The sequence below is a fragment of the Nerophis ophidion genome, linkage group LG16 (assembly GCF_033978795.1).
Source record: "Nerophis ophidion isolate RoL-2023_Sa linkage group LG16, RoL_Noph_v1.0, whole genome shotgun sequence".
In the NCBI taxonomy this organism is placed as follows: Eukaryota; Metazoa; Chordata; class Actinopteri; order Syngnathiformes; family Syngnathidae; genus Nerophis; species Nerophis ophidion.
Genome location: NC_084626.1, coordinates 33,815,471 through 33,833,658, shown reverse-complemented (window position 1 = coordinate 33,833,658; position 18,188 = coordinate 33,815,471). Strand labels below are relative to the sequence as shown.

The 18,188-nt window shown below is 42.5% G+C and overlaps 1 protein-coding gene across 2 annotated transcripts in view; it reads right to left on the bottom strand.

Moving 5' to 3' along the window:
* LOC133535271 (chemokine-like protein TAFA-1) overlaps nt 1–18,188 on the bottom strand; it is a 450,393-nt gene that overhangs the window by 256,650 nt on the left and 175,555 nt on the right. The gene's annotated exons all lie outside the window — the stretch shown is intronic.

Below are 18,188 nucleotides of genomic sequence, written 5' to 3'. Positions count from 1 at the left end.
CATGTTCACTTGACCGCTCTGATCCATAGTAAAGCTTCACCACCGGGAATTTTAAACAAGGAATCACTGTGTGTTTGTGCGGCTAAAGGCTAAAGCTTCCCAACTCCATCTTTCTACTTTGACTTCTCCATTATTAATTGAACAAATTGCAAAAGAATCAGCAACACAGATGTCCAAAATACTGTGTAATTATGCGGTTAAAGCAGACGACTTTTAGCTGTGCGTGTGCGCAGTGCTAATATTTCCTGAGAGTCTGTGACGTCACATCCACGACGTTTTCAACAAGAAACTCCCGGGAAATTTAAAATTGCAATGTGTTGCAATGTTAATATTTCATCATCGATATATAAACTATCAGACTGCGTGGTCGGTAGTAGTGGGTTTCAGTAGGCCTTTAAGTCATCAGGGGTTGCAATTTGATGACATCACTTCCTGTACACACGGACACACCCATTTTGAAGAGACAGGGGCCCCCTACTTCACATCCTGTACACACAAATGCAGCCATTTCGAAGAGCTTAGACCGCCAGCGGCACTTCTGATGAGATTATTTCCACAATTGTCGTACCTTGGGCCTGTCAGATTTGTCTTGTGTGGTCAGAAACACTGTAACTGTTTCCAAACTGTCACAGTTTTGTTGTCTGGTTTCAAGATGCTAGACAACCACTGAGCTAGCATTTTTATTAGCCTCTGTCTTGCGGCCCCCGTCAGTTAGAGGATTTCATCAGCAAATAGGGATTTGTTCTGCAGCAAATTTTTAATTGTGATGAGACCAAAAAATATGCCAAAGCGGACCTTTATGACGATGAAGGAGAAGGCACTATCTTGACACAAGCCGAAGAAGGATTGCCACACACGGCTAGTTTGTGCTAACGCTAACGGTGACTATGTGAAGCCACTGCTTGTTTATCACTTCCAAACTCCCATATTGGTCAACAATGCCATAAATATTCCCAGACAGAAGGTAAAGTCATTTTCCTTTGTTTTTGTTTTTGGAGCGCACCAACAGGACCTGTGTGTGGGCGTAACATTTGAGCTTGATGTAATGTTAGCCTTTAAATAGACTCCCTTTTTAGACCAGTTGATCTGCCGTTTCTTTTCTTTTTCTTCTATGTCCCACTCTCCCTTGTGGTGGGGGTCCGGTCCGATGCGCTGGCCATGTACTGCTCGCCTGTGTATCGGCTGGGGACATCTCTGCGCTGCTGATCCGCCTCCGCTTGGGATGTTTTCCTGCTGGCTCCGCTGTGAACGGGACTCTCGCTGCTGTGTTGGATCCGCTTATGAATTGGAGTCTTGCGACTGTGTTGGATCCATTATGGATTGAACTTTCACAGTATCATATTAGACCCGCTCGACATCCATTGCTTTCCTCCTCTCCAAGGTTTTCATAGTCATCATTGTCACCGACGTCCCACTGGGTGTGAATTTTTCCTTGCCCTTATGTGGGCCTACCGAGGATTTAGGGCTATATAAGTAAACATTGATTGATTGATTGATAATGTTGTGTTGTTTGGATAAAAAAGACACTCTTAAGCTATTACACCCCTGTTATGTTGGTTTGTCTTCATTTTATTTACTAAAATAGGGACTTGTCCAGGCAAGAATCAACTATTCATGTTTACATTGATTCTTAAGGGGAATTCTGCTTCACTATATAAACTTTTCGGTTTTCGGATCATGTTCAAGAAACAATTAAGTTCGTAAATCGAGGTTCCACTATACTACAAACAACTACAGACTTACAGAGGTGTCACCTTCTTTTCCGTCGTGTTACAATAGGAACTAGGAAACCATTGTTTAGGTTGCACACGGACATCTTTGAGTGACGGACTGAGTTCAGAGTGCCTGTGACCTTCCAGTGTTAGTCAGGAGAAAGAACGAACCCAGACACGTCAAACATCGCATTGTCAGCATTTCCGTTTGGACGTTCGTGCCTCCGTACTGACGTCCGTGCTGACTCGCCGGGTTGGCTCATCAGTAGGATAGGTTTGTTCGTCTTTTTCCACACTAACTTTCTCACTTCCAGTGTATGTAGTGGAGGGCATTGGAGGGATGGTGTTAATCTCTTTCTGTAGGCTGTGGACAAATACTACTGTACTTCAACCGGCGGCCAGGTGGCTCGTAACTCAAATTATGCTCGCGATTTCAAGCATAGCCAAAAGCCGAGAGACAGCTTGTATCTTTAAATGTAAACTGTACTGTCGATGCCTTTAAAGTGAGTTGCAAACACACAAGTAATGCACAAAAGTACACAAAAGTAAGGCTTTGTCCACTTTCAATCTCAATATACTGCATGCGAACCATCAAAGCAGTCTATTTCATCCTTTTTTGAGCCGAGGCACATTTTTTTGCGTTGAAGAAATCCGGAGGAACTCCACCAGGAAAAACCGTTAAAACCAAAACTCAGTTGACAATAAAGACTTGTCGCAAGTGTTGGATATGACTTTAAACCATAACCAAGCATGCATCAATACAGCTCTTGTCTCAAAGTAGGTGTACTGTCATGACCTGTCACACCACGCCATGACTTATTTTGAGTTGTTTGCTGTTTTCCAGTGTGAAGTATTTAAATGTATGTCTAGCACTCCTATTTTTGTGGCTATTTCTCTTTTTTTGGTACATTCCAGTAGCAGTTTCACGTCTTCCTTTGAGCGATATTTCCCGCATCTACTTTCTTTAACCCTTGTGTGGTGTACGGGTCTGTGGGACCCGTTTTAATTTTTTATTAAAAGAAAAATTATACAATTTATTAATTTTTCAAACAGAGACTCACTGACTTTGGCTCATTTTCTGTGAAGAACATATATCAGAATAAAAATGTAATGACCACACACCACACACCCCCCTACACATTTCTATTAAATAAAAGATGTCCGGGTACACTGGACCCGGGGCTAATAGAAGTGTGGAAATTGATGTTCTGTGTACCACACACAACCACTCACCCACTATGTACCTAGTAACAGTTACCAACCATGTAATGCACACTCAACAAAACAGAAAGGGACAAGGGGGTAGCAAAAAGATGGATGGAAAACCATCCTCCACACGACACCTCCGCTCCGGACAATCTAATCTCCTCCAACCTCCGAGGACAAAGCTATGAAAAATGGGGGACCGGGTTTGCTGTTACGCCGCTTCCAGTCTGTGGAACGCACTCCCTGACCACTCGAGGGCACCACAGACTGTGGATGCTTTTAAAAAGGCTTAAAAACCCTTCTTTTTTTAAACTGACTAATACAAGTGTGAACATGTATGTTCTGTGTACCACACCCGGCCACCCACCCACCCACACACACACACACACACACACACACACACACACACACACACACACACACACACACACACACACACACACACACACACACACATCAGGCCTGGACAGGAGGACGACAGAGTGTAGGTACACAGAATATCAGAGGGTCAAATGTGAAATGTGCGAACAAATGAGAGCAGACAGTGTTGACAAACAGTGTTGCAACCTTGTCTGGGAACCACAGGTGCAGAAACACAAAATAAGAATCCCTATGGGATGCAGAAGCTGGCAGATACATTTTCCTTACAACGTTAAATTGTTGTTACTCAGCCAGCGTTTGTGGGTCTGATGGACTGGGTCCATCAGACCCACAAACGCTGGCTGAGTAACAACAATATGAACACCACACAAGGGTTAAGCAATCAAGAATATTTCAGTTTGTTTTCATCTTTCTTTGTGGGGACATTGTTGATTGTTGTGTCATGTTCGGATGTACTTTGTACTTTGCTCCACAGTAAGTCTTTGCTGTTGTCCAGTATTCTGTTTTTGTTTACTTTGTAGCCAGTTTAGTTTTAGTTTCATTCCGCATTGCCTTCCCTAAGCTTCAATGCCTTTTCTTAGGGTTTTGGTACAAGCATTAGACACCGTTTTACCTTCACTCTGCTTTCAGCTGTTTCCGACATCTACAAAGCAATTAGCTACCGGCTGCCACCTACTGATATGGAAGAGTATTACACGGTTAGTCTGTCGAGCTCTAGACATCACCGACACTCAACAACAACACATAATTTGCAGACTATAATTACTGGTTTGCAAAAAATATTTTTAACCTAAACAGGTGAAGTTAGATAATCTCCCACGGCACACCAGACTGTACCTCACGGCACAGTGGTGGAAAAACACTGCATTAAAGTATTACTGGCTAAGTGAATTAAATGTTGGGTTAGATTAGATAAAACGAAATAAAACAGAAGACACAAATGCTTCCATGTGTTGATTTGAATGACCTGACAGAATTCACGCCTAAATAGACACTGAGAGGACAACTTTTAGTGTTGGGGGAAGTGTCTGCCGAGTGACATTGTGTTTTTTTTTGCGGCCCACAGCCTGCCACTGCTATGTCACGGAGGCCTGAGTGTGTGTGTACCTTGTATATCATTGGGATAATATAGCACGGAATGTATGTCCCATGTTTTAATTTGCTACTTGGTTCTCATGCAGTGATTTCTTATTAAAACATGTACACAGTAAAATCCCCGGTGTTAAATATGCAGTGTTAACATGCATTATATCTGTCAGAGTTATTACAACAACAGCCGGAGTAAAACGCCCCCCCAGTGTTGGTGTTGATTTCCATCATTAAACAAGACAGTGTTATAGGTACTCTGAATCGCCCCACCCTCCAGCCCCTCCTCGTTCCCACACCCTGAAGAAATTTCTGGAAGCCATATTCTGAATGTTTAAAGGGGAACATTATCACCAGACCTATGTAAGTGTCAATATATACCTTGATGGTGCAGAAAAAAGACCATATATTTTTGTAACCGATTTCCGAACTCTAAATGGGTGAATTTTGGCGAATTAAACGCCTTTCTGTTTAATGCGCTGGAGGCGATGACGTCAGAATGTGACGTCACTGAGGTAATACAGCCGCCATTTTCATTTTCTACACATTACACACACGGGTCTCAGCTCTGTTATTTTCCGTTTTTTCGACTATTTTTTGGAACCTTGGAGACATCATGCCTCGTCGGTGTGTTGTCGGAGGGTGTAACAACACTAACAGGGAGGGATTCAAGTTGCACCGAAGATGCGAAAGTGTCTGCCGCCAGACCCCCATTGAATGTGCTGGAGTCTCTCCATATTTTACCGGCGATGACAGACATGGCACAGAGATGTATGGATAACCTGCAGATGCATTTGCAACGATCAAATCAACGAAATCACAAAGGTGAGTTTTGTTGTTGACTTATGTACTAATCAGACATATTTGGTTGCGGCATGACTGCCAGCTAATCGATGCTAACATACTATGCTAATCAATGCTAACATGCTACGCTAATCGATGCTAACATGCTATTTACCGGCGATGACAGACATGGCACAGAGATGTATGGATAACCTGCAGATGCATTTGCAATGATAAAGTCAACGAAATCACAAAGGTGAGTTTTGTTGGTGTTGACTTATGTGCTAATCAGACATATTTGGTCGCGGCGTGACTGCCAGATAATCGATGCTAACATGCTATTTACCGGCAGAGCTAAAGCAGACATGGCACAGAGATGTATGGATAACCTGTAGTTGATCCATTATCACAAAATGCGAAAGTCCTGATCGTTTGGTCCGCACATTTTACCGGCAATGCTAACGCAGCTATCCGCCCATGCTATGGCTATGAATAGCGTCAATAGTTATTCCCTCAATAGCTTCAGTTTCTTCTTCAATACTTTCATACTCCAACCATTTGTTTCAATACATGCGTAATCTGATGAATCCCTTAAACCGCTGAAATCCGAGTCTGAATCCGAGCTAATGTCGCTATATCTTGTTGTGGTATCTGCCATTGTTTGTTTACATTGGCAGCACTGTATGACGTCACAGGAAAATGCATAGTGGTTTCGAAGATATCGAAAATAAGGCACTTTAAAGCTTTATTTAGGGGTATTCCGGGACCGGTAAAATTTTGAAAAAAAACTTCAAAAAATACAACAAGCCACTGGGAACTGATTTTTATTGTTTTTAACCCTTTTGAAATTGTGATAATGTTCTCCTTTAAAGGACTGTGGTTGGTTGCTTCTCCTATCTTACTAAATCAATTAATTGTAATTTGTAGCATCATGTCAGAATTTACTTTATATTGTTGCTCAATGTGTCATGAAGTTATTTGTGTACGTTTTTGTATCTAAAAAATATGGTATTCTAAAAGGGCTAATGTCACCCAGTGAATGCTAGCTTAAATGTTAGCCACCCCACACTGTGTTTTTACCCGGGATGTGGGACAATTTCAAATATTATGTGAAATAGAATATTTAATATGTAAACCGTACATAATTATGCTCTGGAGATGTGCAAATACATTTAACTTGGTGTACATTTATCACCACAGAAGATTAATTCATCAACACTACTCAAGAGTAATATTTACACTAATCAGAGTTAAAAAATAAGTTGAACAACACTCTACAGCACGGGTGTCAAACTCTGGCCCGCGGGCCAAATTTGGCCCGCCGTGCAATTTCATTTGGCCCTTGAGGCAATATCAAATTGACATTGGAGCTGGCCCGCCGGTATTATAACACCACATTCGTCGCTAATACTCATTCTTGCCAACCCTCCCGATTTTCCAACCATTCTCCTGAATTTCTCCTGATTTCCACCCAGACAACAATATTGGGGGCGTGCCTAAAAGTCAGCGTTGTCTACAATATGTCGTCACGTCCGCTTTTCCTCCATGCAAACAGCGTGCCGGGTAAATCACATAATACACGCGGCTGTTACACACGTAAGTGAATGCAAGGCATACTTGGTCAACAACCATACAGGTCACACTGAGGGTGGCCGCATAAAGAACTTTAACACTGTTACAAATATGGGCCACACTGTGAAGCCACACCAAACAAGAATGACAAACACTTTTCGGGAGAACATCCGCACCGTAACACAACATAAACACAACAGAACAAATACCCACAACCCCTTGCAGCACTAACTCTTCCGGGACGCTACAATATACACCAACCCATCCATCCATCCATCCATTTTCTACCACTTATTCCCTTTTGGGGTCGCGGGGGGCGCTGGCGCCTACCACCAAACCCTGCCCACCTCATTGTTATTTGATTTTAAGATTTATTAGCCTCCCCGCGACCCCAAAAGGGAATAAGCGGTAGAAAATGGATGGATTTATTAGCCTGTGGAAAAAGTTAATGTTCATATTTACCTCAGAAGGCTGCAAACAGAAAAGAGCCATTAAATGTATTATTTAAATTGCATTTATTATACCATTGATGTTTTTTCGTTTGTTTTTTTAAAAGTTGATTTTGCACTGTTAAGTTATAAGCCTTGCTTGTTCCATATCCAGTGTTAGAGCAAATCAGTGTAGCACACTGATGTAGCAATAATTAAGGTTTTATTCATACGCTTTCTCTTGCTACTTCAAGGCTTGAATCTTTGACTCATTCATTATTGTTGTTTTATTTTCTAATTTATTATTAACTGTGGAAAAAGTTTGTTTTGAAATGTACCTCAGACGGCGGCAAATAGAAATGAGGCATTCCATTTTTATTTAAATTTGATTTGATATGCCATTGATATTTTTTAATTATTATTATTTGAAACTGGATTTTGCATGTCACTATAAAGTTATATAAGCCTTGCTTGCTCAATATTTAATGCAAAACTTGTTTGGGTCCTTATTAAATGGTTCATTTGTTCAACCTCGGCCCGCGGCTTTGTTCAGTTTTACATTTTGGCCCACTCTGTATTTGAGTTTGACACCCCTGCTCTATCCATCCATCCATTTCCTACCGCTTATTCCCTTTTGGGGTCGCGGGGGGCGCTGGCGCCTATCTCAGCTACAATCGGGCGGAAGGCGGGGTACACCCTGGACAAGTCGCCACCTCATCGCAGGGCCAACACAGATAGACAGACAACATTCACACTCACATTCACACACTAGGGCCAATGTTTCAATTTGTGACTATATAAAGTGTTCATTTAACTCTATACATTTAACACTATGGAAAGACTACATTTAACACCAGCTCAGGTTGGGACCAAATAGACACAAGAATAGTGTTAAATTTAACTCTTTAAGCGTTGATTTTACACTATGGAATTTACTGTGTACAGTTCTGAATACCAGCCGGCAGAACGTTCCGTGTCATCCCGGTTACTTTCTGGTAAAGCGCATTTGTAATCGCCCTGAGAAGGGAGATGTTTGAGTTATACAGATACAAGGACACAACTTCGTTCTGCTCACGTCTGTAATGACTACCACAAATCAAACACCAAACATGAACAAGTACACAGTATGCAACAAACATAAAGTGCACTCCAGTATTATCATACAGATTTTACATTCAAATAATCAAGTAGGTTTTCCTGTTTTTTGCACTAATATACTTTTCTTCCGTGTAACAGTATTTGAAGATGTCTCAACAAGAAAATACAAAGGTTCACCCAATTGCTATAGAGCGTTTTCCGTTCGGGCTCCAGTACTCTGGAATGCCCTCCCGGTAACAATTCGAGATGCTACCTCAGTAGAAGCATTTAAGTCTCACCTTAAAACTCATTTGTATACTCTAGCCTTTAAATAGACCTCCTTTTTAGACCAGTTGATCTGCCGCTTCTTTTCTTTTTCTCCTCTGTCCCCCCCTCCCTTGTGGAGGGGTCCGGTCCGATGACCATGGATGAAGTACTGGCTGTTCAGAGTCGGGACCCAGGATGGACCGCTCGCCTGTGTATCGGTTGGGGACATCTCTACGATGCTGATCCGACTCCGCTTGAGATGGTTTCCTGTGGACGGGACTCTCGCTGTTGTCTTGGATCCGCTTTGAACTGAACTCTCGCGGCTGTGTTGGAGCCACTATGGATTGAACTTTCACAGTATCATGTTAGACCCGCTCGACATACATTGCTTTCGGTCCCCTAGGGGGCGGTTGCCCACATTTGAGGTCCTCTCCAAAGTTCTCAAAGTCATCATTGTCACTGGGTGTGAGTCTTCCTTGCCCTTAAGTGAGTTCTCCCGAGGATGCCGTAGTCGTAGTGGTTTTTACAGTCCTTTGAGACATTTGTGATTTAGGGTTATACAAATAAACATTGATTGATTGATTGATTGCTATGAATGTGACCACTGTCAGTTCAGGTCATTAGACACATTCATAAATCATAAACTGACATTGACTGGGAGCAATCTGAGGGGTGTTGGCAAACTGAAGAAAGTAAGGATCCATTGAAGGCGCTGGCAGGTAACGCCAGTCAGTCATTCCCAATTTCCCATGCTTGTACGTGTTTAGAGCTACACCCGAATTCATTAAAAGCACACATTAATCCAATTTGTGCACATTTTGCACACTGACTAAATAATGCATCCAATCTGTCAGTACCAAGTAGAGATGCGCGGTTTGCGGTCTCATCCGCGGATAAACCGCTGGTCGGGCGGGTGACATGACGAAAAAATTTATTTTAATTAGATTCGGGCGGGTGGCGGTTGAACCATCCGGAAATATTTGATATACATGGTTCTGGGATCGGTATCCTTTACCATTCAAAGAGCCATGCTTTAAAATACTGTCAGATTTTTTTTACACACACCTCTTTCCCATTTTGGACTGATCACCAATCAACCACAGTGCTGACACAGACAAAAAAAATTCAAACCCACAAAAATATCAAACCTGACATACTGTAAAGTTTTTTTTTTTTTGATATATCAACTTTACAGAGAACAAACTCATTTACAATAAATAATTTACCAAAGATATTTTATTGTAAACTCTTGAAGGTGGGTGCTACACTGAAATAATTGTTTACTGAAGGTGAAACAAGGATAACATTTTAGAAACGTGGAAAATTGTTAGCCTGACTTTTTGTGCTGCTGGAATTTTTGAGGTAGAAACAAAAATTTCAGCAAATGTTTTGGTACGTTGAAAATGGATAATCTGAATGTTTTGAATCTGTTCAATAATATGAGTGGTAGTAATTATTGGTTTTGAGAAGGAATTTGTTTTATGGGAAATGGACAACAATTAAACGTCGAATACTGAATGTTTTCAATAGATTTTTGTAAATATCTCTTCAGCACTGTCACAATTTTATTCTTAATTAAAGCTAAATGGCATACACTTATGTTGATAAAAGTGTGGAAAACCTTTTTAAAGTGGAAAAAAATTTTTATATTGTTGTGTTTTTCTTTTTCTACATGCATGGGGACGGCGTGACGAAGTTGGGAGAGTGGCCGTGCCAGCAATCCGAGGGTTACTGGTTCAATCCCCACTTTCTATCATTCTAGTCACGTCCGTTGTGTCCTTGGGCAAGACACTTCACCCTTGCTCCTGATGGGCCCTGGTTAGCGCCTTGCATGGCAGCTCCCGCCATCAGTGTGTGAATGTGTGTGTGAATGGATGAACATGGAAATACTGTCAAAGCGCTTTGGGCTCCTTTAAAAAGGGGTAGAAAAGCGCTATACAAGTACAACCATTTACCATTTAAGATCCGTGTCACAAAGCGAAGAAAATAGGAGACGCTAATATTCTCCAGAATGACTGCCGGCAGTCACCCAAATAATAAGTATTAGGCCGTGCTATGAAGCCATTGGCTTTGTCACCTTCTACCGCATGTACGATCTGCTTGTCAGTCCAGCAACATGTTGTGTGTGGCTTCCGGAGCAACACACACACGACTGCAAGGCATACTGGGTGACACAGACTACACTAATGGTTGTGATATAAACAATTTTAACACTCTTAGTAATATGCGCCACGCTGTGAAGCCATACCAAACAAGATTGACAAACACATTTCGGGAGAACATCCTCCCAGTAACACAACATAAACGCAACACAACAAATACCCAGAATCCCTTGTATCCATGACGTTTCCTGACTATTTTATACACCCCGCTAACAGCAAACCACGCCACCCCCGTGCGTCGGTAAGGTGGGCGGGGTTGGGGGCACGGGGGTGTAAAATATATTCAGGATTTGTCACGGATACAAAGGATTCTGGGTATTTGTTGTTTTGCGTTTATGTTGTGTTACTGTGAGGATGTTTTCTCGAAATGTGTTTGTCAATCGTGTTTGGTGTGGCTTCACAGCGTGGCGCATATTAGTAAGTGTTAAAGTTGTTTACATCACAACCATCAGTGTACTCTGTATCACCCAGTATGCCTTTCAATCTTGTACGTGAAATTGCAGAAGCTGCACACAACATGTTGCCAGACTAACAATCGGTGTGTACATGTTGTTGAAGGTGTCAAAGGCAATGGTTTCACAACATGCCCATATTCTTGTCATCAGGAATAACGCCATTGGATATTCGCGAGAACGCTAGTGGCTCCCATTGTCTTCTTTACTCTGTGAAACAGGTTTAAATAGCTGTGTGAGTAGTAAAGGTGGCTGACCTCTGATGTATTTCAGCGGGCGGTTGTGGTTCTGATAAAATGTTGGTTCGGGTGGAAGGCGGGCGGATGACGACTTTGGTGATGCAGTTGCGGATGATATAATTGCATATCCACGCATCTCTAGTACCAAGCTATGAACATCACCTAAGAAACTGATTTCTTTGCTATTTAGATGTAATATTTTCTCCATTTTTTTTTAAACCTTTTTACCCACTCACTTCTGTTTTCCTTCACAAATACGTTATATAGCATTTATATGAGGCAAAACCAGAAGTCCACAAAAAATTATCTTATTCTGCAAAACAAACTTATCTGTCCTTATTTAAAACCGCTAAACTCCCTGTCCTGTTAAAAGAAACAGGTTTACTTTCCAGCCAACTCCGTCCATCCATTTCCTACCGCTTGTCCCTTTTGGGGTCGCTGGAGCCTATCTCAGCTGCATTTGGGCGGATGGCGCCGTACACCCTGGATAAGTCGCCACCTCATCACAGGGCCACTCAGTCACTTCTATTTTTGTTCATAAAGCTGTAGTTTTTCATCCGTTATTGATGAACGATAAAGCAACAATAGACTTCATTCACCAACACATTTGTTCTCTTATTTCTCTGTTTTAATTGCATTCAGTGTGGTGCAACAGTTTGCACGAATACCATTTTTTTTTTATGTTATCGCCAATCAGTTTCTATTGCTTACCCTCTCCAGGGTTCGGAGAAGATGGAGACCATTCCAGTCAGAATAGTGGTTCCCTTGACATCGTTCTGGGCAAGCAGTTTAGGTTCATTGCCCACACAGTGGCTGTGTTAATAAGAGTGTTAACGGTTTGTTTGTCTGCCCTGTGATTGACTGGCGACCAGTCCAGGGTGAACTCTGCATGCTTCTAACCCAAAGTCAGCTGGGATAGCATTAAAAAAATGCATGATATGATCGTGATCAAATGGCTGGTAGATGTACCGTATTTTTCGGAGTATAGGTCTAACTGGAGTATAAGTGGCATTTTTGGGGGAAATTTATTTGATAAATCCCAACACCAAGAATAGACATTTGAAAGGCAATTTAAAATAAATAAAGAATAGTGAACAACAGGCTGAATACGTGTAGGTTATATGAGGCATAAATAACCAACTGAGAAGGTGCCTGGTATGTTAACCTAACATATTATGGTAAGAGTCATTCAAATATCTATAACATATAGAACATGTTATATGTTTACCAAACAATCCCTCACTCCTAATCGATAAATCCCATGAAATCGTATACGTCTAGTCTCTTACGTAAATGAGCTAAATATTATTATTTGATATTTTACGGTAATGTGCAAATAATTTCACACAAAAGTCGCACCTGAGTATAAGTCGCACCCCTGGCCAAACTATGAAAAAAACTGCGACTTATAGTCCGAAAAATACGGCACCTTGGAAATATTATACTATGTGCCTGATCTATTAAAGGGGTACCGCAATTTTGGGGGGAATTTTGCCTATCATTATGAAAGACCTGACAACGGATGGATTTTTTTTCTAAATGTATTCTAAAGATTAAATAAATGTAAATAAAAGTTAGCTTAGAACGGAGCCAACGGGTGCCCCACTCCACCCCTCGTGAACATGCGTTGACCATGGACTTGTTGACCGATTGGACTCATTGGGATTTTTGCCTTAAAGAGAATGGATAATTATTCATCGGGCCTCACTTTCGGCAGAAGTTTGCTTGTGGAGGCCCCGGCTCATGATGCCTACATACGCAATCGACAAAGCTTTTTTGGGAGTGAGACCAACGCTATAACATTTACCTGCAACCTGTTTTTAATAAATGCTTGTGACATCTCCCAGAAGACCTGACTTCTGACGGGTAAACAATTGAAAGCGGGTAGAGTTTAAAGGGGAACATTATCACCAGACCTATGTAAGCGTCAATATATACCTTGATGTTGCAGAAAAAAGACCATATATTTTTTTAACCGATTTCCGAACTCTAAAAGGGTGCATTTTGCGATTTAAACGCCTTTTAATTGTTCGCTGTCGGAGCGATGACCTTTCACCCGTGACGTCACAATGGGAAGCAATCCGCCCTTTTCTCAAACACATTACACGCACAAGTAAAATCAGCTCTGTTATTTTTCGTTTTTTCGAATGTTTTCCGTACCTTGGAGACATCATGCCTCGTCGATGTGTTGTCGGAGGGTGTAACAACACGATCAGGGACAGAATCAAGTTGACTTACGTGGAGTGTGCATCGATTAGCACGGCATGCTAATCGATGCTTACATACTACAGTATTTAGGCTAGCTGTATGTACATATTACATCATTATGCCTCATTTGTAGCTATATTTGCACCCAGCCTTTCCCTCCACCCACATTTAATGCCAAACAAACACATACCAATCTACGGATGCAAGTTGCACCAGTGTCAAAAGATGCGAAAGTCCCTCGTTTGTTCTGCACATTTTACCGATGATAGCGATGCTATGACAGAGATGTGTGGATATCCTGGACACTCAAAGCTGATGCATTTCCAACGATAAAGTCAACAAAATCACAAAGGTGAGTTTTGTTGATGTTGTTGACTTATGTGCTAATCAGACATATTTGGTCACGGCATGACTGCCAGCTAATTAGGCTAGCTGTATGTACATTTGTAGCTATATTTACATCCAGCCTTTCCCTCCACCCACATTTAATGCTAAACAAACACTTACCAATTGACGGATTTACAGTAAGTTGTTCCAGTGGTCAAAAGATGCAATCGTTGGTTAGAAGGTGATCGCCGAATAGTTTCAATAGCTAATTGCTCAATAAATTCAGTTTCTTCTTCAATTTCGTTTTCGCTATCTGCCTCCACACTCCAACCATCTGTTTCAATACATGCGTAATCTGTTGAAGCGCTTAAGCCGCTGAAATCCGATTCTGAATCCGAGCTAATGTCGCTATATGTTGCTGTTCTATCCGCCATGTTTGTTTGTATTGGCATCACTAAGTGACGTCACAGGAAAATGGACGGGTGGATTTACAGATAGCGAAAATCAAGCACTTTAAAGCCTTTTTTCGGGATATTCCATGTTGGGTAATATTTTGAAAAAAACTTTGAAAAATAAAAAAAGCCACTGGGAACTGATTTTTATTGGTTTTAACCCTTCTGAAATTGTGATAATGTTCCCCTTTAACAAGACAGAGCTTAAGGCAGGGATGTCAAACATACAGCCCGCGAACAAGTTTTATCCGGCCCGCGGGATGAGTTCCCTAAGTATAAAAATTTGCCACATTTTTGGAATGAAAGAAACAGCTGTTATAAATCTGTCCACTTGATGTTGCAACAGCAATTATTTGTATCTTTGTAAATTATGCTACATATGCGACCCCGAAAATGACAATCGGTAGGAAAATGGATGGTTGTAAAAACAACATAAACAACATGATGTTAGTGCACCAGTTTAGTAAAATGAGCAAACTACATAAATAAATAAATATCTTTTTTTTCTTTTTCTTGATAGATAGAAAATGAACACCAATGTTTTTGACTGATGAACATTATATCATCATTTATATACAAATAAAGATATAATAGGATTCACGGTGGAAGAGTGGTTAGTGCGTTTGCCTCACAATACGAAGGTCCTGAGTAGTCAGTGTTCAATCCCGGGCTTGGGATCTTTCTGTGTGGAGTTTGCATGTTCTCCCAGTAAATGCCTGGGTTCCCTCCGGGTACTCCGGTTTCCTCCCACCTCCAAAGACATGCACCTGGGGATAGGTTGATTGGCAACACTAAATTGGCCCCAGTTTGAATGTGAGTGTGAATGTTTTCTGTCTATCTGTGTTGGCCCTGTGATGAGGTGGCGACTTGTCCAGGGTGCACCCCGCCTTCCGCCTGATTGTAGCTGAGATAGGCACCAGCGCCCCCAGCGACCCCAAAGGGAATAAGCGGTAGAAAATGGATGAATGGATAAAGATACAATACTATTAACTGCAACATGTAATTGTTAAAATAACAACAACAACATTACAATTTGTACATTTTCAGAAGGTGCTTGTTCTATTTTAAAACAAAGAAAAAAAATCTGAATTTGTCTTTCTTTTTAAATTATCGTGCCGTAATTTTACCAGTTCGGCCCACTTGGGAGTACATTTTTCTAAATGTGGCCCACGATGTAAAATGAGTTTGACACCCCTGGCTTAAAGCATCTCAAACACCTTTTCTATCAAAGGTCAAATAGATATTAAAACAGACATTGAAATCATTTGTGACCAATCTTTAAGCATCAGGATTTATTCCACTCGACACCAGAAATAAAGGTGCGATCATATCATTAAGAATGCCTAACAAGCTTGCCAAGTGAAGTGTGTGACTGCTCTCTCAAAGAAGGAAAGCTTATTTTTGTCTTTCACCTTAAAAAAGAAAAAAGAAAGACTATTTTCTGGCCTTCTGTCTCACACTACCTTTTAGAGACCCATTAAGCCCGGGGCAAATGGCTGATGGCACAGGAAGGACTCAATAATTCAGCAACTATTGTTTCCTCTGATGTGCACCGTGCTCCCAATTGACTTCTGCTCCTCTGCTGTTTTTCCTCCGCCAAATTGATGGATCTCCACACAAAGAAGTAACTTGAGAATGTCTCCAAAGACTTCAAGAATATAAATAAAAGCATAGTTGCTAGCCCCAATTGAGCAATCAGGATGGCATTGTACATAATAACATGCAGTCCATGTAGGCAAAAAAAAAAAAAAACAAGCAGTCACCGATTCTGTTCATAACATTTACGGACAGAATTTTCTAGGCACAGTCAAGGCGTTGAGGGGTTCCGGTTTGGTGACCGCTGGACTAGGTCTCTGCTTTTTGCAGATGATGTGGTCCTGATGGCTTCATCTGGCCGGGATCTTCAGCTCTCACTGGATCGGTTCGCAGCCGAGTGTGAAGCGACCGGAATGGGAATCAGCACCTCCAAGTCCGAGTCCATTGTTCTCCCCAGGAAAAGTGCCATCTCCGGGTTGGGGAGGAGACCTTATCCCAAGTGGAGGAGTTCAAGTACCTAGGAGTCTTGTTCACGAGTGGATCGTGAGATCGACAAGCGGATAGGTATGGCGTCTTCAGTAATGTGGAAGTTGTACCGATCCGTTGTAGTGAAAAAGGTGCTGAGCCGGAAGGCAAAACTCTCAATTTACCGGTCGATCTACGTTCCCATCCTCACCTATGGTCTTGAGTTTTGGGTCATGACCGAAAGGATAAGATCACGGGTACAAGCGGCCGATATGAGTTTCCTCCGTCGTGTGGTGGGGCTCTCCCTTAGAGATAGGGTGAGAAGCTCTGCCATCCAGGAGGAACTCAAAGTAAAGCCGCTGCTTCTCTACATCGAAAGGAGCCAGATGAGGTGGTTCGGGCATCTGGTCAGGATGCCACCCGAATGCCTCCCTAGAGAGGTGTTTAGGGCACGTGGGGGGGCGGGGGGAAGAGAAAAAAAAATTCCGTCTAAACCTGGGCCCCTGGAAAAAAACTCATAGCCATAGCACACATAAACATCTGTGTAAGAGGGAAACATGAGAGGCAGATCCAGAAGTTCACAAAAAAGCACCGCAGAAGTCACGAAAGTGCCAGCCCTTGTCACACAGTCCAAAGGGACCAGAGGGAAACATCGGTAACACAAAAGGATGACACAAGAGCACATATACAAATACATTAAAAGAGCGAGATGATGCAACCAGCCATGTCTACACATAGCCACAAAAAAAAAAAACAACAACAAAAAAAACATATACATTGTGGTGGCCTCTGCGGTGTTCCACGCTATCGGGTGAACATGGCCAGAGGCAGGAGCGGACCCCCCAAAGCAACCGAGAGAGCCGACTCCACCCTCGGCCGGCCACCAACTCTCACCCAGTGTCCAGTCCGCATGGATGAGCGAGTACACGTCCAAGAAGACCGAGTTGTCCGATACCAGCTCATTAAACCAAGACACTGCGAAACGTATCCATCCTGCCGCTTAGCGCCAGCTCCGCAGCCTTGTCTCTTCATCCGCATCTCTTCCAGTCTCTCCAAACGGACTCTGGCGTGGCAGAGACCCAGCAGCTGGTCTCCGTGGCCAAAAGGCTCTCGGGAGGCAGATCAAGATGTTCACCAAGGAGACCAAGTTGTCCGATACCAGCTCATTAAGCCAAGACACTGTGAAGCTTATCCGTCCCGCCGCTCAGCGCCAGCTCCGCAGCCCTGTCTCTTCATCCGCATCTCCTCCAGTCCCTCCAAACGGACTCTGGTGTGGCAGAGACCCAGCAGCTGGTCTCCGTGGCCAAAAGGCTCCCGGGAGGCAGATCCAGAAGTTCACAAAGAACACCGCAGAACTCACGAAAGTGACACCCCTTGTCACACAGTCCAAAGGGACCAGAGGGAACCATCGGTAACACAAGAGCACAGAGCTCCTGCCAACAGCAGCCACTACAGCGCCGCCATCTTCTAAATCTCCAAATCAGTCGAATCTGTTTATCAACGGCAGCTAAGACTCAGCCCCACAGCTTAAACTGTCACTTGGTGAAAAGTGAATTGCTCGAGCCCAGCGATTCTCACTTGCCAAAGGCTACGTAGCCAACCTGTTAGCAACACCCGGAATTTCAAAGTGCTGTGCTCCCAGCCAGAGAGTCACAGTCTAGTCACTTGCTTTACCCCATAAAGACCATATTAAAACCGCTGGATGTGCTCGTGGCTTGGGATGATCAATGAGATGATAAACACACCAAGAACGGAAGTCGGCGGTTGTGCGGAACAAGGTCAAGCAGGGATCCGCACTATCCAAACGCTCCCCCGAGGAATTTACTGTAAGAGGT